This window comes from Monodelphis domestica, chromosome 7, assembly GCF_027887165.1.
Source record: "Monodelphis domestica isolate mMonDom1 chromosome 7, mMonDom1.pri, whole genome shotgun sequence".
Lineage (NCBI taxonomy): Eukaryota > Metazoa > Chordata > Mammalia > Didelphimorphia > Didelphidae > Monodelphis > Monodelphis domestica.
Genome location: NC_077233.1, coordinates 53,109,715 through 53,132,106, shown reverse-complemented (window position 1 = coordinate 53,132,106; position 22,392 = coordinate 53,109,715). Strand labels below are relative to the sequence as shown.

Genomic DNA, 22,392 nt, shown 5'->3' with positions numbered 1-22,392 from the left:
ACAAAACAAGTTACAGGATGAGTCCCATGATGCACTGTTTCCTTAAAAGGTCATTCAATTCAAGAAAACGTAAGCTAGGGGGCAGCTGGGTGACTCAGTGGATTGAGAACCAGGTCTAGAGATGGGAGGTCCTAGGTTCGAATCTGACCTCAGACACTTCCTAGCTGTGTGACCCTGGGCAAGTCACTTGACCCCCATTGTCTAGCCCTTACCATTCTTCTGCCTTGGAACCAATATAGAGCATTCAATGCTTTCAAAAAGTTCCAAAAAAAAAAGAAAAAGAAAACTTAAGCTAGCATCTAATTTATGCCAGTTACTATTCTAGGTACATAGGGATTTGAAGAAGAAAAACCACATAGTTCCTGCCCTCAGAGAGCTTAGAGACTTATGAGGGATGAGAAATATACACAAAAAATATGATTAAAGAGTCCAAGAAGGGAGAAATCACTCTCAGGTCAGGGCAACCAAGAGTAAACATGTGTCGATTTCTACAGAGGAAATTCTCTTCCCTAATTTCCATGTTTCCATGGAATTCCAATTGATCTCCATGTTAAAATAAAAGGTAGGATGATAGATCCAAAGCCAAATAGGTCCTCTGGAACCATTTAATTCAGCCTCTTCATTTTACAGATGAAGAAACTGAGTTACAAGAAGGTTAGGTGACTTACCAAACATTACACAAATAGTAAGTGGGAGAGGAGGGAATTAAATCTATGTCCTTGACTCCAGAATAAGCATACAATATCATCCCACATGCAAAAATTGCTCCTTGAACAAGAACATGTATTTTTAATTAATAATGAATTCATTTGTTGGTTATAATAAAAATTCTCAGGTATCTTTCTCCCTCTCTCTCCTCCTGAAACTGGAGAAGGTATCACTTGACCAAAAATAAATAAATAAATAAATAAGTAGTAGTAGTATTATACAGAATGGCTTTGATGTCAGGAAGACCTGAATTCAAATCCTGCCTGACACAGAATAACTGAATGGTCATTGGCAAGCCATAAGCTTCGAGTTTCACAAGTAACTCTCTGAGTTTATAAGACACAGACCAATAGCTGAGGTCCAAGAAGGGAGGGAGTTTATATATCATGTATCATTTATAAATGAAACCACAAGCCAGGACCATAAAAAGGAGGGAAAGAGGATGGATTTAAGGCATGCGTCAAGTTCATTACATATGGTACATCCTATAGCAGCAAGAGTTCATCCCCTCTTACCAGCTTCCTTCCCTCTTCAATATTCGGGGCTCCCTCTCTTGCTTCTCCTTTCAGCAGCTGTTTGACCTTTGGCAACAGAAGACTTGGATCTGGAATCGGTGGACCTCGATTCAGATCCCAACTCAGCTGTATGATATCTGGACAACCTGGCCAAGTCATTTACTTTCTGTAGCCTTGAATTTCTCCTGTGCAGAATGAAAGGGCTGGTGGAGAGAAGACCCAACATCCCTACCTAGTCTAGCTCCCGCAAGAACTCTGCCTCTGCTTGGACAGTTCCCAGTTGTGTGACCCTGGCCAGACCAAGTCACTTAAGCCCTAGTCACCACAGGCAGCTCCCTAGGACTTATCAATCCTACATATGGGCTGCAATGAGCCCTGCTCCATAGAGTTTCTGCAGCAGCAGATCCTTCTGTATGAAGAGCATTGTGCTTAATGCCAGGGACACAAAAATGAAACTTTTCTTGAAAAATGGAAGTGGAACACATATATCCTTTTAAGGATCTCAAAGCTTTTCATGTGAACTTATTTGATCCTCACAACAATCCTATGAGGTAGATACCATTATTATCCCCATTTTACAGATGAAAAAACTAAAGCTGAGAGAGATTTAAGTGAACTGTAATGAATCACATGGTTATAACTATCTGATTCAGAATTTGAACTCAGATCTTCTTGACCCTAATTCCCATGCTTTATCCACTGCATCACCTGGTAGCCTCAAAGTAGAGCCAAAAGTCCTTGGAAATATCCCTCGTGGAAGATCATCTTTCCTAGAGCCATTTCTGAGAGAGTACCATTTATCTTCAGCAAGCTTACAGTCTAGTGGGAGAAATCTAACATGTGAACCAGTAAGTGGAATACCAATAAGAATATGAACTATATAAAGGAGATATCCAGAGAAAGGGTCATGAAAGGGATAGCTAGGTGGCTCAGGGGATAGAGAACCAGGCCTGGAGATGAGAGGTCTTGGATTCAAATTTGACCTCAGACACTTCCTAGTTGTGTGACCCTAGACAAGTCACTTAACCCCAATTGCCTAGCCCTTACTGCTTTTCTGCTTTAGAACCAATTCTTAGTATTAATTTTAAGACAGAAGGTAAAAGGATTTTTTTTAAGTATTTTGAATGCAATGATCCAGGACAATTCTGAGGGACTTATGTAAAAGAGCACTATCCACATCCAGAGGAAGAACTGTGGGAGTAGAAATGCAGAAGAAAAAACTCATGACTGATCACATAGATCGATGGGGATAGGATTAGGGATGTAGACTTTAAATGATCACCCTAGTGCAAATATTAATAATATGGAAATAGGTCTTGATCAATGACATATGTAAAACCCAGTGGAATTGCTCATTGGCTAGGGGAGAGGGGGAGGAAGGGAGGGAGGGAAAAAAAAAACTAGAATCATGTAACCATGGAAAAATATTCTAATTTAATTAATTAAATGAATAAATTTTTAAACAAAATAAAAAATACAAAATATTATGAGAAATTTAGGGTCCAGGAAGTAGATGGCTTCAAACAGGATGTGGCAACTTAGTTAGACCATGAAGAAAGGAAAGCATTTCAGGAAAAGGAAACAGGATTGGGGATATCTAACAGAAGCCTTTCCAGGCCCAGAGGGACAGAATAAATCCACGCTAGGAGCTAAGAAGAGGTTGGGAGAGAATAAATAGTTTTGTTTGGCCAGAATATAGAGTGTCCAAAGGAGAGCAAGGGTGAGTGAGATAAGGCACATGGCCAATTACTGGCACCTCCCTCATCCACCTCACTCCAGCTAGGTCAGCAGCTCTGCCATACTCACATATGCCTGCCAAACTGACTTCATAGATGACTCTTAAGTGCCTAACTAGGGGAGGCTCATTGAGTCCTGGGCTTACAGACAGGAAAACCTAAATTCAAATCCCCTGGACAGGTCAATTAAACTATCTCAGCCTCAGTTTCCTCATCTGTAAAATGAGAGATCTAGCCTCAAGTGGCTTCACGGTTCCCCTCAAATTCTAAATCTATGAATCTGTTTCCCAGACATTGCATTCGTTTTAAAGCATTACAAGGGGGTGCTGACATATATAATTTATATCAGATTGCTTACTATCTGGGGCAGGGGGAGGAGGGAAGGAGAGAATTCAGGACTCAAAACATTTTTTTCAAATGTTGGAAACTGCCCTTACATGTAATTGGAGGGGGAAATAAATGCCTATTTTTTTTTTAAAGCAAGTGCTGAGGGATAGTCCAAAGATAAATAAAAATCCCTGCCCTCAAAATGCTGATAATCTATGCTCACAGCACTGTTCTAGGTGCTGAAGAAGGAAAGATAGCTAAAACAATGTTCTTACCCTCAAGATGCTGATAATCTATGCACATGGCACTGTTCTAGGTGCTGAAGAAGGAAAGAAATAAAACAAGGGTTTTATCCTCAAGATGCCGATAATCTATGCTCACGGCACTGTTCTAGGTGCTGAAGAAGGAAAGCTAAAACAAAGAAAGGTTCTTACCCTCAAAATGCAGATAATCTCAAAAAAGAGAATACCATATGTGGAAAAATGTAACACAAAGTATAAAACGACAAGAGTAGCAAACAGTGCAATGAGATCCAATGAGGGTGTATTAACACTGCAAGATGAAAGGGATCAGAGATGGCTACTTGGAGGAGGTGACCAATGAACTGGCCTTTAAAGGGTGTTTATGACATCAATAGGCAGAGATGGGAAAGAGAGCATTCCAGGAATAAGGAGCAATGTGAATAAGGAAGGAGGGAGGCAGGAAAGAGTGGGATGTGTGCAGAGGACAGCAAAATGCCCAGTTTAGCTAGAACATGGTGCATTCAAGGCGGAGGTGGGTGAGCTAAGGCTGCATGGGTAGGTAGGTGCCAGATTTCAAAGAGCTTTGGGTGCCTTGCTGAGATGCATGTGGTCTTGACTCCTTAGGCAGTTAGTGGGAGCCAAAGAAGGTTTTCAAGCATGGAGGAGATACAAGCAAAGCTGGAATTCTGGGTAAGTAAGATCAGCAGCACCCCTGGGCATGGTACTAGAGAGCTAAAAGGGACACTTGCTTATTATACATTATGAGTACAGATTTTCATGTTATATTGACCCTCCACACAAATGAATATTTATTTTGTGTTCAGTCAAGCCAATGAAGACCACTAGAGAAAAACCATAAACAGCTAATAGAGTACTAAGCTTGGAGTCCATAAGACCCAAATTCAAATCCTACCCCTCATACTTACTAGCCACTTGATTTATAAGAAAATCACTTGGCCTCTCTGGACCTCAGCTTTCTCCTCTGTAAAGGTGGGTAATAATAAGCATAGTAGCTCCTTCTTAGGGCTGTTGTGAGCTTCAGTAGCTTAGGTATTTATATAAAGAACTTTGCAGTGTTTACATGCTTTATATATGTCACCTACTGCAATCGGCAGGAAGATCTCAATACAAAGTAGTTCCAGTTTCCAAACACATCCCAAGATATGCAAATGCCTTTTCTTCTCACCCCTTGGAACAAAGTCAGATCTTGGGCCCCAAACTTGTCATTCTGGAATTTAACCCCTTTTTCAAGAAGAAACTTCACTCCTATTTGACACCAATGACTAGGATCTCATGATGAAAACAGAGCTATGCGCACACCTCAAAAATAGGAGGAATGATATATACATGCAGATGGAATGTGGCATAATATAAAAGAGACTTGGATTTGTCAGCAGGCTTGGGTTCAAATCCTGTATTTCCTAGTTACTACCTGGGTGGCCAAACTATTTCCCTTTTCTGGATTTCAGTTTCCCCTTCTCTAAAATGAAAGGGTTTTATTAGATAAGGAGCTTAACCTTTTACTGTGACCTGGACTCATCATGGTAGTGTGGCAGAGCCTATGGACCCCTCATCAGAACAATGTTTTTTAAATGAATAAATTAAAATATACAAAGGTACAAACAAAACCAATAATATTGAACTACAGCTCCCAAAATGCTGTTTTAAGTATAGGGCCCCCAGATTAAGAACCCCTGGAGAAAGGCTCCTCTAGGTGATGAAGTAGATAGTGTTGGGCCTGGAGTCAGAAAGACTCATCTCCTTGAGTTCACATTCAGCCTCAGACACTAGGTATTTGATCCTAAGAAAATCACTTAATCCTGTTTGCACATCAGTTCTTCATCTATAAAATGAGCTGGAGAAGGAAATGGCAAGCCTCTCTAGTATCTTTGCCAAGAAAATCCCAACTACAGTCACAACTGAACAACAACAAGGCCACTTCCACTTCTAAATTCAATAGTTCTTAAACCTTTTTTTATTTTAAAATGTTAAGGAAAGAAGTAATCCACTGGAGGCATGATGGGGTGGACTAAGGCTTAGAAGTGGAGTCATTAAGATGCGGACCCAAATCAACCCTTATACAACTAGTTGTGTGATTGAGACCCTCTATTTCCTCATATATAAAATGAGAATAATAATAACCCCTTGTCTCACAAGGCTGCCCAGAGGATCAAATGAGATAATAAACATGAAGTACCATTATCATTATTGCTATTATTATTAGACCAATGGGTTCCTCCAACTTCAATCCAATTCAATCCAAACATAATGTATTAAGTGCCCCTTCTTTGACAATTAATTATTAAGTGCTAGGAATACAAGGCCCCAAACCAAAAAGCCAACAGTGTCTGGCCTCAGGGTTCTTATATATTACTGATAGGATGGAACATGTAAACAGTTAAGTAGCTCATTGGAAGAGAAGGAAGGAAGCACCAAGAACATGTCCAGAATGGAATAGTGGGGAGTCCTTTAATGGGGAGGAACGGGTCCTGGACGGCAGCTGAAGACCCAATCACTTCTCTAGCCCTGGGATTCTGTGAACCAAAGCAGAGGAATGAAACTGCTGGTGCCTCAGAATGAAAGGTCATTGGGAAGTATCTAAAACCAAAAATTACAAATGCAAAACAACAGGGATAATGTGAATGTGTAGTTTTCCATTTCTCTGAGTTAAATTACCACTGAACTTGAGGGATCTAGAAAGGCTTCCCCCAGGGAAAGGTATACCAGTTGAGCCTTGAAGGAAGCTGAGGATTTCAGAGGGTCCCAGGGGCTTTCTAGAAATGGGGAAATGTGTATGCAAAGGCATAAAGGTTAGATATGGAATATCCCAAGTTCAGCAAACAAGCAAGTAGACAAGGTTAGCTGACATCAGAAATGTTTTTCCTTTAACCTAATTTCCAACCCACTCTAAGCCCAACATCAATGTTTATGTTTTCTATTATTAATATTTAAGTATTTGGCAAAAGAACAAGAAGGAAATGAAAGCAATTATGTAAAAGGTTTGGAAACAACTTGGTGAAGATCAGTTAGAGGGTGACAACTGAAAGAGCAGCAAAATGAGAGAGGCACTGTCAATGCCAAGGTGGTAGATTACTTGTTTGTCTGTCTGGCTATCTGTCTCTGTCTCTCCCTCTGTCTCTCCCTTCTCCATCTTTTTCTGTGTCTCTGTCTTTCTCTCTGTCTCTCTCTGTCTTTGTCTGTCTCTGTCTGTCTCTGTCTCTCTGTGTCTGTGTCTGTCTGTCTGTCTGTCTCTCCCTCCCTCCCTCCCCTCCCCTTCCTCCTTCTTGAGATTTTTCTCTCTGTGTCTTAATATCTCTGTCTATCTATCTGTCTCTGTCACCTTTTGGCTCTGTGTGTTTGTCTCTAGCTGGCTGATTCCTTGTACTAAGTTCCTTGTATAGTCAAGGGATTAAGCAAATAACTATGGGTGATGCAAAATATGCCTGTCTGTCTCTGTCTGTTTGTCTCTGTCTCTGTCTCTCCAGCCTCCGAAGAGGTCAAAAGAGAGTGAGCTCATCAAAATTTTACTTCCTGTTTTCTGCCAAATATTCTTAAGCACCAAACTGCTCTTTGTTGGATTCATGGCAGGCTGGCTGGCACATCCCCTTCCTCCCACTCACATGCTATACCCTCCTCATCATTAGGGGCTGAGCCGTCTTGTCCTTTTTTTCCATGCCCATCATTTATAAGGCCAATAAATGCTGATGACTCCTTAAAAACAACAAGCCGATCCCTCTATAATACCATGTGTCCCTGCAGCAGTTCTGATACCCGGCACCAAAGTAAGTCTTTCCATTGGGCTAGCAGGTTTCATTCAAGATTAGATCCAAGTTTGATTCAAACCCAATTAATTGATACCTATGGATTTCCTTTGACCCACTCAAAGACTTACCCTTCACTGTTTCCAGATTAGAAGGAGAATTTCAGAGAGAGGAAGACAAGATTCATAGCCAGGTCCTTCTCTGGGGATTGAAGTATCTTGGTTTCAGATCTAAAAGGAGAAACACAACAGAGGTTAACTATGTTTCCAGAAAAGATCAAAAGGGGGAAAACTCATTGATTTAGTCGACAAAGCTCCTATTATATTACAGGTATAATGATAAGAACTATGGGAAACACAGTGATGAATAAGAAAATAGTTCCTGTTATAAATGAATTTCCAGTCAAGAAAAAGGAGATGATAATACTGTCATCATCATCATCATAATCACAATCCTAGAAGGTAAATACTATTATTATTTATTTCATGAAATACTCTTTTGACTGATTAATAAACTGAGGCACAGAGAAATAAAGCAACTTGCTCAGGATTACATGATTAGTAAGTATCTAAAGCAGAATTCAAACAATCAGTTACTTCAATAACAAATGCTTATTATGTGCTTTGTATAGTCAAGGTATTAGGCACATAACTATGGGTGATGTAAAATATGCAAGTGTAACAAAAGTCTTGGTCCTATCCTTCCTTCAAGGAATTTGCAGTCTGCCCAGTAAGATAACACATTTATGTACAAAGACAGCTATAGGCAAATGATTAATAATAATGATAAATTAACAATTAATTCTAAATCAATAATAATTAAATAAAGTAACACATGAGTGCCAAAGCAGACCCTATCAAATCAGTCAACATCTCCAGGCCTAAGTTTCCTCAAATAAGAGATAGATACTGATAGATGTTCAGATAGAACTAGTACCTCTGGTATGAGGGCTTGATAAGCCCCTTACAGGGCTGCTCATCCACCTTTGGTATCTACCAGGCACTCAACCCTCACCTGTGGCTCCAAGAAGCTCAAGGATACACAATGGCCAAACACAAAACATCTTGGCAGATGGGCTAAATCAGGTTGAAGATAACTGATGGGGAACAAACCCATCAGTGAAGTACAGGAGGTTTCCACCCCAAGTATGACTTCTCCCAGCAGAATGGGCAGATGAGAAGAATTTGTTCCAACAGCCACAAAGAAGGCTGAAGCAGGCACTATGGAGCACTTAGAACTTAATCAGATATCTAAGATGCCACAGCCATCTACTATATCCTGGACCATTGCCAGTTGTCTTGAATTTTGTCTTGTCATTGAACTCCAGTGACTCTGGAAGAGACAGTGAGCCTGACTTTTTGCAGCTCTGCCACTCTTAAATCCAATTACCACATACACCATGATATTTGTGATCCTCTTTGAAAACAAAGGATGAAAAATAACAAATCTAGATGATTTCTGAGGTTCCTTTTACCTCTGGATGCTATACATATCCTATTAATACATGGTTGCTTACATGTTATTTCCTCTACCTCCATTAGACTGTGAACTCCTTAAGGGCAGAGACTATTTTGACTTTCTAGGTATGCACAGTTTCAGGTACCTAGAATGTGCTTTGTATTGGTGGACTGATTGAATCTATGATCTCATGACCTCTAAGCTCAAAAGTAATGCTCTATGTGATTCAGTGAAATACCACAAATCATCTGTGATTCTGATTGATGTGGAGATTAGGCCAATTCAACCCATTTACCTTTAATTTCACAACTGATTCTAAAACTTGGCATAGTTTCCATGAAAAAGAAATGAAGTTTTTTGCTGACCACATACTAAGTAAGAAGCAATAGAATCCTGGGCATATTACAGAAGGGAACTTATTCTAGTGCCTGTATCACAGCAATAAATAATCCTCAGTACTTTACACTACTCGAAAGATATATAGAACACATTTTGGAGATCATATCTGAAGGGGGACACTAACAAACTGTATTGTTTCTTAAGTAACCCAACAACCAAGATGATATAATTGAAAAAACCAACTTCAACAATAAATACATAGAGAAATTAGAAATGCCTAAACCAAAGAAAAGACAGGATAAAGGAATTTTGTTTTCAAGTACTTATTATTTGTCATAAAGAAAATCAATCTGATAATATTTAACAACAGAAAATGATTTTCATTTGGACTCTATATTCCTTAGGCATAGCACCTTGCATGAACTAGGCATTTAATAAATGCCTATTCAGATGAATTGAATTATTTTTTGTATCTACAAAGAGCACATCTAGAAACAATGATTTTTTTTGGAAGATTTCTGCTCTATGTAAAAATATGTAGTGAAGACAAAGGGTGGAGGGGGAATTCCTGAATTAATTTTACAGTTTGTGACCTTGAATAAGTTACTTTCCTCAACCTCAGTGCATAACTGAAAATGGGGAAAGGGGTTGGACAGAGATAATAATACATATGTTTCCTTTAATTCATTAAACAAATATTCATTAAACACATATTATGTGACATGTGCTGCTGCATTTTCTAAGGATACAAGGATAAAAATCAAATAGTCTCTGCCCTCAGGGTGCTTACTTTGGGGGATGCAACACATATACAAATAAGCATACACAAATCTCAAGTAAATACAAAGTTATTGGCAGGGAAAAATTAAGAGGGGGATGGATGGGGAGAAGGGAATAGGAGAGATCTAATGTAGGACATAGCACCATTTTCAAACCCAGTCAGACTTTCCTCAAACCTCAAAATTTTTAATGAGATCCTCAATGGAACCTTTTCTACTGGACCTATCTCGAGTAGCTTCCTAATCAAGCTTTTACTTTTTATGAAGAATGTCTCAGTGGCTTCAGAAGCTTTCAGCTCTTAATTGGTTCCTTTTTAAGGAAGAAAAGAATGTGTTGTCTAAAGAGGTCCATGGGGAGGCACAGGGAACTCATTAATCAACTTGGATTTTGGAATAACAGGTACAGAAGACAAAAATAAAATCAGATAATGGAAGGTGAATACAAAAGTGTGGTATGAAAAAAAATTAAATAGTTATTTTTAAGTGTGCTATGGTCCTAGAAGAATAGTTTGAGGAACATTAAACCCCAAATGAGCTAAACCTGGCAAGGAATGGGAAAGAGAACAAATAAAGATTATTTAAAATTCTTTTGAGGAAAAGAGTTGGATTAAAGAAGAAATAAGACCTTTGCTCAAGATGGAACAGGGAGATAGGATGTTCTGGATTTAAATCTGGTCTCAGAGACTTCCCAGCTACATGACCCTGGACAAATCACCTAATCCCAGTTACCTAGCCCTTATCACTCTTCTTCCTTGGAACACTTATTATCAATTCTCTGACAGAAGGTAAGGATATTTTTTAAAAGATGAATTGAATATTGGGCCACAGTGAGAAGAAAGAACTATTCGATTCTAACTTTGCTTCTGTTTTCTCAATCTAGCAGTCTGGAAAACACAGAACAAAATGAGTGATAAGGAGATAAAACCTAAGATTAGAAAGAAGATAGTACTAGATCGCAGCATGATTTTAATGAGAAAGATCATGTCTGAATTGAACTTATTTCTTTTTGTAGCAAGGTTACTTACACTGGAGGGTCTGGAAACTGCAGACATAATTTGCCTAGATTTCAGCAAGCATCTGATAAAATTCCTCATGCTAATTTCACATATTAGATAGAGTGATTCAGGCTAGACAATAACACATGTAAGTGTGTTGAGAACCGATGAAGAGAGATCATGAGTAGTCACTCTTGATGGTCCAATATCAGCTTAGAGAAAAGTCTCTAATGAAGTGCTCCAAGGATTTATTTCCATTTACCATTCTTATCAATGACTCATATAAAGGCAAAGATAAGAAGGCTTATCAAATTTGAAGATAATGCAAAGCTAGAAGGGAAAACTAACCTAATCTCAACAGGATAGAATGATGGAGTGCCTCTAAGATTTGATAGAGATTATATATAGTATCCAACACGAGTTCAAAAAATCACCTGTACAACTTCAGGATGGGGGAAGTATGCTTAGACAGCAATTTGCCTAAAAAAGATCTGAAGGACTTTTGGATTATAGGTTCAATGAATCAACAGTAAGACAAGGCATCCAGACAACCTAATGCTGTCTCAGAGTGCATTGTGAGAGGTGGAGTGCACAGCCAGAGGAGAATTGAGTCTTGCCCATGAAGCAAAAAGATCTGAAGGACTCCCTTCACCTGGGTCCAAATAGTCATGTCACGGGAATTGGGGACTAAGGGGAGTTGGGGAGAGGACAGAAAAAAGTCAACAGTGGAAGTTAACTCTTTTAGAAAAAAAATTCATTCTACCCTATAGCCAAGATATGTTCCCAACTTAAGAACAATTTTTGAATCTTCACAAAATCTTAGGATATACAGAGAGTCCTGTATCTAAGTATCTTGAAGTCAATAGCAGGGGAATGGTCAACAGTGAGGACCCAAGAGTTGAGAGGATGAGGGAAGAGAGAGAAGAGGCAATTATAAGAAGGATGAAGAAGAAAAGAGGAAGATGACAGAGAAAAATGGAAGTGGGGAAATGGGGTGGGAAGCGGTAGATGAATGAGGAAGGAAAGGAAAATGAGACATAAGTAGACAGAGCCAAGATTACCCATGTGGAGGGTCAGTCCATACCTTGCAAATATCCTACAATTCAGACACACTGACCTATTTGTTGTTTTTCTTACATAGCCTATCCCCATCTCTATATCTGTACCATTGCAATGACTGTCTCCCCTCTCCTCTTTCCCTAGGGTCTTAAAATTCTTGGCTTCCTTCAAGACTCAGATCAATCAACACCTTCAAATCTGAGGATAACAAAAATCTAGGGGAGATAGCCAATATGTAAGAGGAAAGAGATGGAACTCAATGGACTAGAATGAAGACTGAATCAAAGGAGATAAAATTAAATAGAAATAAATACAACATCCTTCAGTACAGTTCAGGAGGCATTTCCTTACCCCTTCCAACTACAAGTGCTTTTCCTTCTAAGGTTATGTTGTATCTCCTCTGTATATATCTTGTACATACCTATTTTTACACATGTTAACTTCCCATTAAAATCTAAGATCATGGAGATCAGGAACTGTTTTTGCTTTTCTTTGTATCCCTAGAGCTAAGCATAGTTAAATACTTAATAAGTGTTTGTTGATTGACTGACTGATTACTGAAGGAAAGTTGGCAGTAAGTGGTCAGAAGGGGATTAGAGCTCAGGCCTTCTGACTCCATATCCAGCAACATTTCCACTACACCACAGTCAAGGGATCTTCTTCAGTGCTGGAATATTCTAAGATTTCCGTTTACTTTTCTCTAGAGAGAGAAAAACACACATAGAAAAATAAACCAGCCTTTATTATAGGTAAGATGAGATAGGAAGTGAAGCTCTTGGAGGAGAAATTTGGGGACTTTGGAAGAATAGGAGGGGAGGATACTCCCAGTGTCCCATTTGTTTCCTATAAAACTTGAACCCACATCCTTCATAGATTCATTCATTCAGGAAATATTCATTACTGAATGAAATGCAAAAGGAAGAGAAGGTAGGGACTTTGTTCAAATGGTAATTCTAAATAAGACTGACTGTCAAGTGAATTAGTACAAGAAAAGACTTGTGAGCTCACCTAAAGAAGAATAGAAAGACAAGGGACAGCTAGGTGGCTCAGTGGAAAGAGATCCAGACCTGAAGTCAGGAAGACTTGGCTCCAATCTGGCTTCAGATATTTCCTGTCTGTGTGATCCTGGTCAAGTCATTTAACCCCAATTGCCTAGCCCTTATGGCTCTTCTGCCTTGGAACTGATACTTAGCACCCATTCTAAGACAGAAGGTATAGGTACCATCCTTTCTTCTTCCTTTTCCTCCATTTTGCTTCATGATTTTTTTTTATTTTTGCATTTACTAATTGAAATTTTTCCCTACCTTAGTAGGGTGCCTATAATAGAGGGCAATGTAGGTTTATTGATATTTGATTACAGAACAAAGAAGTGCAAACGAATCAATTCCCAAAGCCTAGCTCTGATCTCCATTTCCTTTATTTCTTATGATGAAGAGAACACATCATCAGGGAATTTCCTAATGGACTTTTAAACTGGACAGAGATGAGAAAAACTATTCTTTAACAGGAATCACAACAATTAGGAGAACAAAGCACTCCTGATATGGACCATCTCCTGAGTCTGGGAAATTGATTCTTTATATGAAGCCCTAATAAGGGAATTTTACCTGGCTCTACGTGGGGCTTGCTAAGCAAACTAATATTATTATCCAGGGAAATGTTAAACTACTTAAGAGCAGAGAATTTCATGGCAACATTTGCAAACAATGAATTTGCCAATTATGAATTAATTCTTCTCTATTTGTTACAGCATTTATAAATATTCTCTAACTTAAGTCATAACTGCATTCATTTAATAATATTCTATTACTCATATTTATCCTTAACTCAAACTGACCTCCTTTTCTTTCCTCCTTCGTCACCTTACTGTCATTCCCAACTTAAGGGTAATTTTTGAATCTTCACCATATCTAAGAATATACAGGGAATATTGTATCTAAAATTCTTGAAGTTAGTACCAGGGAAGTGGTCAACAACAGGTACCCAAGAGTGGAGAGGAAAAGAGAAGGTGAAATAAAAGCAATGAGAAAGAAAAGAGGAAATTGGGAAAGGAAGGAAGGAAGGAAGGAAGGAAGGAAGGAAGGAAGGAAGGAAGGAAGGAAGGAAGGAAGGAAGGAAGGAAGGAAGGAAGGAAGGAAGGAAGGAAGGAAGGAAGGAAGGAAGGAAGGAAAGAGCTTACCTGAAGTACAGTCATTTTATCATAAGGGAATATTCTGGATAACCAGGTATAAAGGTCAGTTGTTCCTATCCTGCTGAAGGAATATTAATCAATCAATAAGTCTTTTTTTAAGTGATTTCTAATCACTACTTAGCACTTACTTACTTAGCAGATACACTTACTTATTTAGCAGATACAAAGCAGAGAGCAAAAGGTTTCTTTAAATGGCTGGTACCCAGAAGATCAGAAGAGGGAGCAACCTGACAAACTAGAGAGCATCAGGGGATCGAGATGTGATACCCAGCAGATAAAAGCAAAGGATAACTCAATTACATGCACAGAATAAATCTGTAATTGTCCAGGACTGGAGGTGTGAGTTGCCCTGGCCACATATTTACCCTAGATACAATGTCCCTACATGAGTACACTCCACTCTTATGTCCTGGACACATTATTTCCTAACATGTACTCTCAAAACATTTGTTCTGGCTACATGGACTCCTTATGTGTTCCATTTTGTGTATGCTTCTTAGGTGGAGGTTTTCTATGTCATACGTATTCTCTGCACTGTACCCTCTTCCCACTAATGGGGCATCAGGGGGAAAGGATGCTTCATGTATGCAGAGTGTGGAGGGGGATCTTTTTTTGTCCTCTGTGTTTGCCACACCATTTAATTCATTGTCTCTTGCATTCTTGGAGCTATGATTTCTATTGGATATTGACACAGAGGGCTTCAAATTTGGAATAACTATTTTGCTACTTATGAATGACAGAGTTCCCAAACCAAGCAAAGGTACTTATGGGAAATGGAAACATTTCTGGAAAGTTCTGATCCCAGTCTCTAGAAAGGAAGATTTGGGGAGAAGTTTAGTGTTCCACTCTCCAGTCCTTTAATAATTAGGTATAGGAAGCTGAGGGAGTTGATGAGGTGTTAAGTAACAAAAACTGAGTCAATCAGCATGAAGATGAGATTTCAGATGATCAGCTTATCCTAGGGAGTGGGGAGAGAAAGTGGGGAGGGAGCACCATCCTAGAATCAGACCAAGAAGTTCTGCTAATGGAAAGTGTCAGGTTGCCTCTACTTATTTTATAGAAACTATTTATTTATAGAAACTATTTTTGTGATGACAAAGACCTGGAAATGATAGGCATGCCCATCAAATGGAGAATAATTGAACAAATCATGGAATATGAATGGAATGGAATACTATTGGGCTGTAAGAAATAAAGAAGGGAATGGTTTCAGAAAAACCTGAGAAGACTTAGATGAACAGAGGCAGAATGAACTGAGAATAATTTTTACAATGATAACATTTGAAAGGCAAAAAAATCTGAAGGACTTAAGATCTCTGATCAGTGCAGTAATGAATTCTAGAGGATGATAATGATGATGATAAAAAAAACATAATTACTGCCTCCTCACAGAGAAGTGATAGATTCAGTTTGCAGAATGAGATATTTTTTGGACACGGACAAATCTGGGATTTGTTTCACTTAACAATCTATATTTCTTACAAGTGCTTTCTTCCTTTTTCAAATGGGTGGTGGAGTAGAAAAGAGAAAAAAGAATTTTGTTCATTAAAAAATTATTTTTTTAAAGAGATGAAAGCAAGGTCAGGTGGAAATGAAATACAAAGCACAAACAAGAAAAAAGGCAGAGGGACTTTTTCGACCAACTTCTCCACATTCAAGTTTTGTTCCTGTCCATTATAGCACAGGTTCCCATGGAGTTCTAATATTAAAGTCACTCTTGACATGGTTTTCCATCAGCCATCACTATTGGCTTCCTCTGTTTCTTTTCATCGAAAACAAACTCTCATTGTCACTGTGCCATCTGCTACACACTAACTAAAAGGTAGAAATATTTACTTTCTTTAGCTCTGGAATATTCAAACAGCCATGTACTGAACAGTCAGTGGGTCACTCTACCTGCATTAGCCTATATCTTTCCAGGGCTGGGAAGAGGGAGGAGAGAAACTCAAGGCCAGAAGCAGTCTCACTTTTCTTTTTCCTGAATGTCATCTATGGCAGGGCAGCTAGATGGAACAGTGGTTAGAACTCTGGTTTGGGCATCAGGAAGACTCATTCATGTTCCTGAGTACAAATTTGACCTCAGACGCTAACTAGCTGTGTGACCCTAGACAAGTCACTTAAGTTTGCCTCAATTTCTTCATTTTTAAAATGAGCTGAAGAAGAAAATGCAAACCACTCCAATATCTTGGCCAAGAAAACCCCAAACTGAGTCATGACGCTATCCAAGAGACAAATGACTGGAAAAAGAGACGGACAAATCCCATAGTGAGATCCAGGGATGACTAATGGACAACTTGCAGATTCCATTCTTATCTAAGCAATAAGAAGAATGTCCCAAGCATGGCAGCTGGACTCCCTGTAAAGAAATTCTGTTAGGATGTAGACAAGAGTCTCAGGATGAGAAAATAAAGATCTAGGCTTGGTTCTATATCACTGGACAGAGGATCCATATTAATGAGGTCACAGAACCATCAAAGAGGCAGTCAGTTCTAGTCCCATGAACAGACCACAGAGGGTAGATATGGCTCCATAGAGAAGAATACGATTTAGACTTGGAAAGGACCTTAATGATCACTTGGTTCAAGCCTGTCACAGAGTTGTATGAACCAGGAATTTGAAGCTAGTGAGGTTAAATGAACTGGCAGACTTGAACAGGTTATTAAGAAGGCAAAGACTGACTCTAGAAAAGAGACTACGATGGAGTGGAGTCGTCAAGGAAATGGTGAACCCTTTAGAAGAGACAACTGGAATCCCAGAACATCTCGGGACAGAAACACAGACTGATCAGAGGGCCTCGTGACCCCAAACCAACTGATCACAGAAGGGGTGGTCTTTGAACCTCAAAAAATCACCTTGTATTACTGGGAAGAGCAATAGAAGTGGCTAAAGGAATGGAGAAAAGGACCTGTATTTCCTGACAGCATAGGGGGCCAACCCTGTGCTTGGCACTATGGGAAGATATATACAGTACAGTTCCTATCTCAGAGGATCTTCAGGTCTAGTTGAAGAGATAGAATGAATATGTGTGAATCAATAAATACCATAGGGTTTTATGTGTTCAGTTGTTTCAGTGGTGTTTAATTCTTCAACACCCCAACTGGAGTTTTCTTGGCAAAGATGCTAGAGTGCTTTGCCGTTTCCTTCTCCAGCTCATTTTACAGATGAAGAAACTGAGACCAATAAGGTGAAATGACTTGCCCAAGATCACCTAGAAAGTCTCTGAATCTGGATTTGAACTCAAGTCTTCTTGACTCAGGTCTGGTGCTCTATCCCCTGAGCCACCCAGCTGCCCTGAATAAAATAATTCAGTGCCAAATTGTTAACTGTTATAAGGCAAGAATCCCTAACATATATTTGAATAGGACTTATTAGACACTGAGTGTTTGAAAAGACCAATAGAGGTCAATGATGTGGGGCAGCTAGGTGGCTCAGTAGATAGAAACGCAGGTCTGGAGATGGGAGGTCCTGGGTTATGTGACTCTGGGCAAGGCACTTAACCCCCATTGCCTGGCTCCTACTGCTCTTCTGCCTTAGAACCAATGCTGTGTTTCGATTCCAAGATGGGGAAATGTAAGGATTTTTTAAAAATCTAAAAGCAACCCAATCAAAGACAACAAAATGAAGAGACTTTGGGGCTGCTCTGGTGTAGCTAGATTGGTATGGTAGAGAGCCCACAACAATGGTGTAGAAGGGTGTCCCTACTAAGGAGCCCCCAGGTCAGGGCGCAGCATACTCCTAGGGGAGATTTCCAACAGTTCACTTTCCAGATACTAAAAGTGGGGTCACAATTCAAGTCTGACCTTTGACATAGAAGGAATATGTGAAAGGCAACACTTCCAAGGCCAGCTCAACCAACAGAGAAACAAAAGGCTGAGCACTATAGCAGAGACAAACCTAAACAGGGATTCAGGGACCCAATGTGGGTTCTGGTCCTGCTTCTGCCAATGACTAGCCACGTGACCTTGGGCAAGTCACGTTTTCCTTTCTGAAAATGAGAGGGTTCAAGGAGCTGATCCCTGAGGCCTCTTTCACTTTGAAATTCTGTAATTCTGATGGAACAGCACTCAGGAGCAGATGCCACAGAGATGTGACTCACAGGTCTCCAGAAAAATGTTCCAGGAACCCTACTATGCACCAAGCAGAGAGAACTAGGAAAAGGGCCCATCCTTCTGTTCTCCACAAGCCTTTCTGAAGCTACCCTACTGTGCTTATGTCCTGATGGAGGGCAAGGCACAGTCTATTTAAGGCAAAGGGGGTAATCACACTCACAGTAACTCAGGTAGGGGAAGAGCTGTTGACTTGGCACAGGCTCCATATTTACAAACCTGCTGCAGTATCCTTACAGACTGCAGAGTCCCAAGTCCCACTGCACTAGATAGACATGGCAAATCTTTCCTTGTTCTTCTCTCTCTCTCTCTCACTCTCTCTCTCTCTCTCTCTCTCTCTCTCTCTCTCTCTCTCTCTCTCTCTCTCTCCTTCCTTCCCTCTCTTCTCTTCTCTTCTCTTCTCTTCTCTTCTCTTCTCTTCTCTTCTCTTCTCTTCTCTTCTCTCTCCTTCTCTCTCCCCCTTCCTTCCTCTCTCTCTCTCTCCTTCCCTCTCTCTCTATCTCTGTCTATGTCTCTATCTTTTTCTGTCTCCCTCTGTCTGTCTCTCTCTCTCATTCTCTCTCTTTCTTTCTTAAAATACCCTCACCTACCAATTTTAGAATCTCTGACATTTGCCACTGGGGTGGGAAGGCCAGGGGAGTTGGATCTCCCTGCATCTAATATAGTTCCTTAATTTTTATAGATAAGGAAATTGAGGCACAGGCAAGGTGACTTAGCCAGGGTCACTCACAGATGAAAACTGAGGGCTCCTGACTCATTCATTTGGAGTTAAAAGGGACTGTAGACATTTATGAGTTTAATCCCTTCATTTTACTAGGAAAGAAACAAGTTGAAGGGTTCAAAGAAAAACAGGCAATGAGTGGCAGGGTAGAGATTCAAGGACAAGCCTTCTTCCCAGTGCACCAGGTTGTCTTTCTATTGGCCTTGAACTTGCTCTGGCTACATTCCCAACTCCCTAAACACCCCTCATGCCTCCACCCCATTCTGGGTTAGCATTTAAGGCCATCTGGCTGACGCTGCTGGATCCTACTTCAAGAATTCAATTCAATAGATACTTATGAAGTGTCTAGCCAGTGTGGTACCATGGAAAGAGCTCCAGCTCTGAAGTCATAGGCCCTGGGTTCAAACAAACCATCCGAACTTTTGTGTAAAGTATGCTGGATTTGGAATCTAAAAATCTAGGCTTGAATTCTGTTTCACTATCCAAAAGACCTTGAGCAGTTCCCTTTACCTCCCTAGGACTGCCTCAGTTTTCTCATCAACAAAATAAAAGGATTGACCCAGTGACCTCTGAGATCCTGCTCAAGTCTCCATTGATGATCCTAAGGACTAAGAGGTAAACAAGAGCAATTCAGTTCTGCATTACAAGAGCCCCACTCTATTGCATTTTAAGTTTGTATTTCTAAGGGTCTACTATGTTATAATTCAGTTCTGTGTTACTAAGGACCTGCTATATTGTAATTCAATTCTGTGTTATTAAGGCCTACTATATTGTAATTCAGTTCTGTGTTACTAAGGGCCTACTATATTGCAATTCAATTCTGTGTTACTAAGGCCTACTATATTGTAATTCAATTCTGTGTTACTAAGGGCCTGCTATATTATGATTCAGTTCTTTTACTAAGGGCCTGCTATATTGCAATTCAATTCTGTGTTACTAAGGCCTACTATATTGCAATTCAATTATATGTTACTAAGGGCCTGCTATATTATGATTCAATTCTGTTACTAAGGGCCTGCTATATTATAATTCAGTTCTGTATTACTAAGGGCCTACTATATTGCAACTTAATTCTATGTTACTAAGAGCCTACTATATTGCAATTCAATTGTATTACTAGGGGCCTACTATTTTGCAATTAAATTCTGTGTTAATAAGGGCCTACTATATAGCACTTTAGTTCTGTTTTACTAAGGGACTTCCATATTATAATTCAATTCTGTGTTACTAATGGGTTACTACATTGTAACTCAGTTCTCTCTTACTAAGGGCCTGCTATACCACTGAGCAGGACACAGAAGAGAGCATGACATGTAGCACTGGAAGGTAAAGCTAAGTATTTCTGAGCAAATCTGAATGACATAGACTATGATTAGCAAGAGTTTGGATAAAGGAGGAATCTCTGCCCACAACAATAGGAAAAGGCTTTGTGGCTGAAGCCTCTGAAGCCTAATCACCCTCCTTCCTCTACCACCACAGCATGTCCTGTCTTTGACTTCTTCTACTCCTTCCCCTAGAGACACACAGTCAGGTTGGACTTTGAAAGAAAGACAGGCACTATATGACAGCTGGAAGGGAAGAAGATCACATAGATGACAGTGGATAGAGTGCTAAGAAGGCCTTCTTTCAAACCTGGCCTCAGCTATGTAGCCCCAAGAAAATCATTTATTCTCTCAGCCTCAGTTTCCTTATTTCTAAAATGAGGATAATGAGAATACCTGCTCCACAGGGTTGTTATGAGGATTAAGTGAGATTATGTATGCTTTGCAAACCTTAAATTGCTAGATAAAAGGTAACTATTCATGTGTTCGTTATAATTATATTAGACATGGTATCATAAACATAATTAAATTATTAATGTATTATGATGATCATGTATCATTATCTTACTTTATTAAAGGTCAGATTCTCTAAATAGACAGAGTATGGCTTTTCTTCATTTTTCTAAAAGGGGATCTTGCTGAAATGCTTCACTCTGAGAACTGCATCCAGCTTCAGGTACAACCTGTTTGCCATTTGCTTAGCTTCCTGAGCAGCCTGTATTCTTATTTCATTTCAAGCTGTGTTCTCCCTCACTTGGCCATCTGAGAAATCTGTCCTTTCTGCAATATCAAATTTACTCTGACCTAAGCAATATGGCAGAGTGGAAACAGTTCAGAGCATCGTTGCTTGCTCTTCCTTCTTTCTCTCCAGTCTCTGACAATGAGGGGGTCCCTTTCCTTGCCAGAGTCAACCTCTCTATACATGCCCTTGATGCCACTCCTGCCCATCTTCCCTGGCACACTGTATCCTTCCTTATCCCCATCCCTTCTCTAATCTTCAATAATCTTCAACTCTAGATTGAAGATCTGCGTCTGATTCCAACATCTAGGTACTCCTTCCTTCCTTGATGTCTTCAAATGGACCCGAGTCTTTCCCATCCTTAAAAAGCCTCCACTAGGTGCTACCATCCCCTCAAGCTATCATCCCATGTCTTTATTCCCTTTCTCAGACAAAATCCTAGGAAAAACATGGCTACACTTACTGCAAACACTCCTCTTCTCCCTTCTTAACTCTGACATCTGACTTCAAACCTCATCACGCAAGTGAAAATGCTCCCACCAAAGTTACCTAGAATGTCTTAACTGCTAAACCCAATAGCATTTTTATGTCTTGTCCTACTCAATCTGTTGCCTTTGAAATTGTTGACCACTCAGTCTTCCTAGATGCCCTCTCCTCTCCAGGCTTTCTTACTTACTCTCTCTGGTTTCTTCTTTTACTTGTCTAAGCACTCCTTCTCCATCTATTTGGCTGGTTCATTACCCTGCATGCTGGCTCTATCCTAGGTCCCCTACTCTTCCCTCTCTAAAACCTCTCAGAAATTTCATCAGCTTCCATAGATTTAACTACCATCTTCATGCTAAGAATTCCCAGATCTATATATTGAACCCAAGTGTTTTTCCTGAGCTTCTGTCCTACATCACCAATTATCTATTGGACATTTCACACTGGATATTCCAGAGCCATCTCAAACTCAATTATGTCCAAAAGAAAACTCATCCCACCCCAAAAAAAAAACACACCCTTCCTCCAAATTCTTCTTTTTTTCTGTCAAAGATGCCAACATCTCCTTTCAGACCCTTGAATAATGTCCTCAGTGGCCTGTCTCCCTCACCTCACCTACCAAATTAGTTACCAAAGCCATTTCCACCTAGGTGAAGCTAGGCAGCACAGTTGATAGGGTGCCAGACCTGAAATCAGAAAGACTTGAGTTCAAATCTAGCCTTTTGGGCAAGTCACTTAAACCTGTTTCCCTCAGTTCCCTCATCTGTAAAGTAAAGTGGAGAAGGAAATGGCAAACCACTCCAGAATCTTTGCCAAGAAACTTCCAAATGGGGTCACAGAGCTGGAGACAAATGAACATTTCTAGCTAACCAGTACCTTGTCACATTGAATTCCTTTTCTCCATTCTCAAA

The 22,392-nt window shown here is 39.8% G+C and overlaps 1 protein-coding gene across 9 annotated transcripts in view; it reads right to left on the bottom strand.

Annotated features, from left to right (window-relative positions):
* ATP2B2 (ATPase plasma membrane Ca2+ transporting 2) overlaps positions 1-22,392 on the bottom strand; it is a 591,738-nt gene that overhangs the window by 421,477 nt on the left and 147,869 nt on the right. For 7 of the 9 annotated variants that reach the window (XM_056804635.1, XM_056804631.1, XM_056804633.1 and 4 more), the window contains exon 2: positions 7,421-7,519. The gene's annotated coding sequence lies outside the window, so the exon portion shown is untranslated. Of the gene's footprint in view, positions 1-7,420; positions 7,520-14,098; positions 14,169-22,392 lie in introns of those variants that run through there. The other 2 variants (XM_056804653.1, XM_056804645.1) reach the window with 1 other exon arrangement.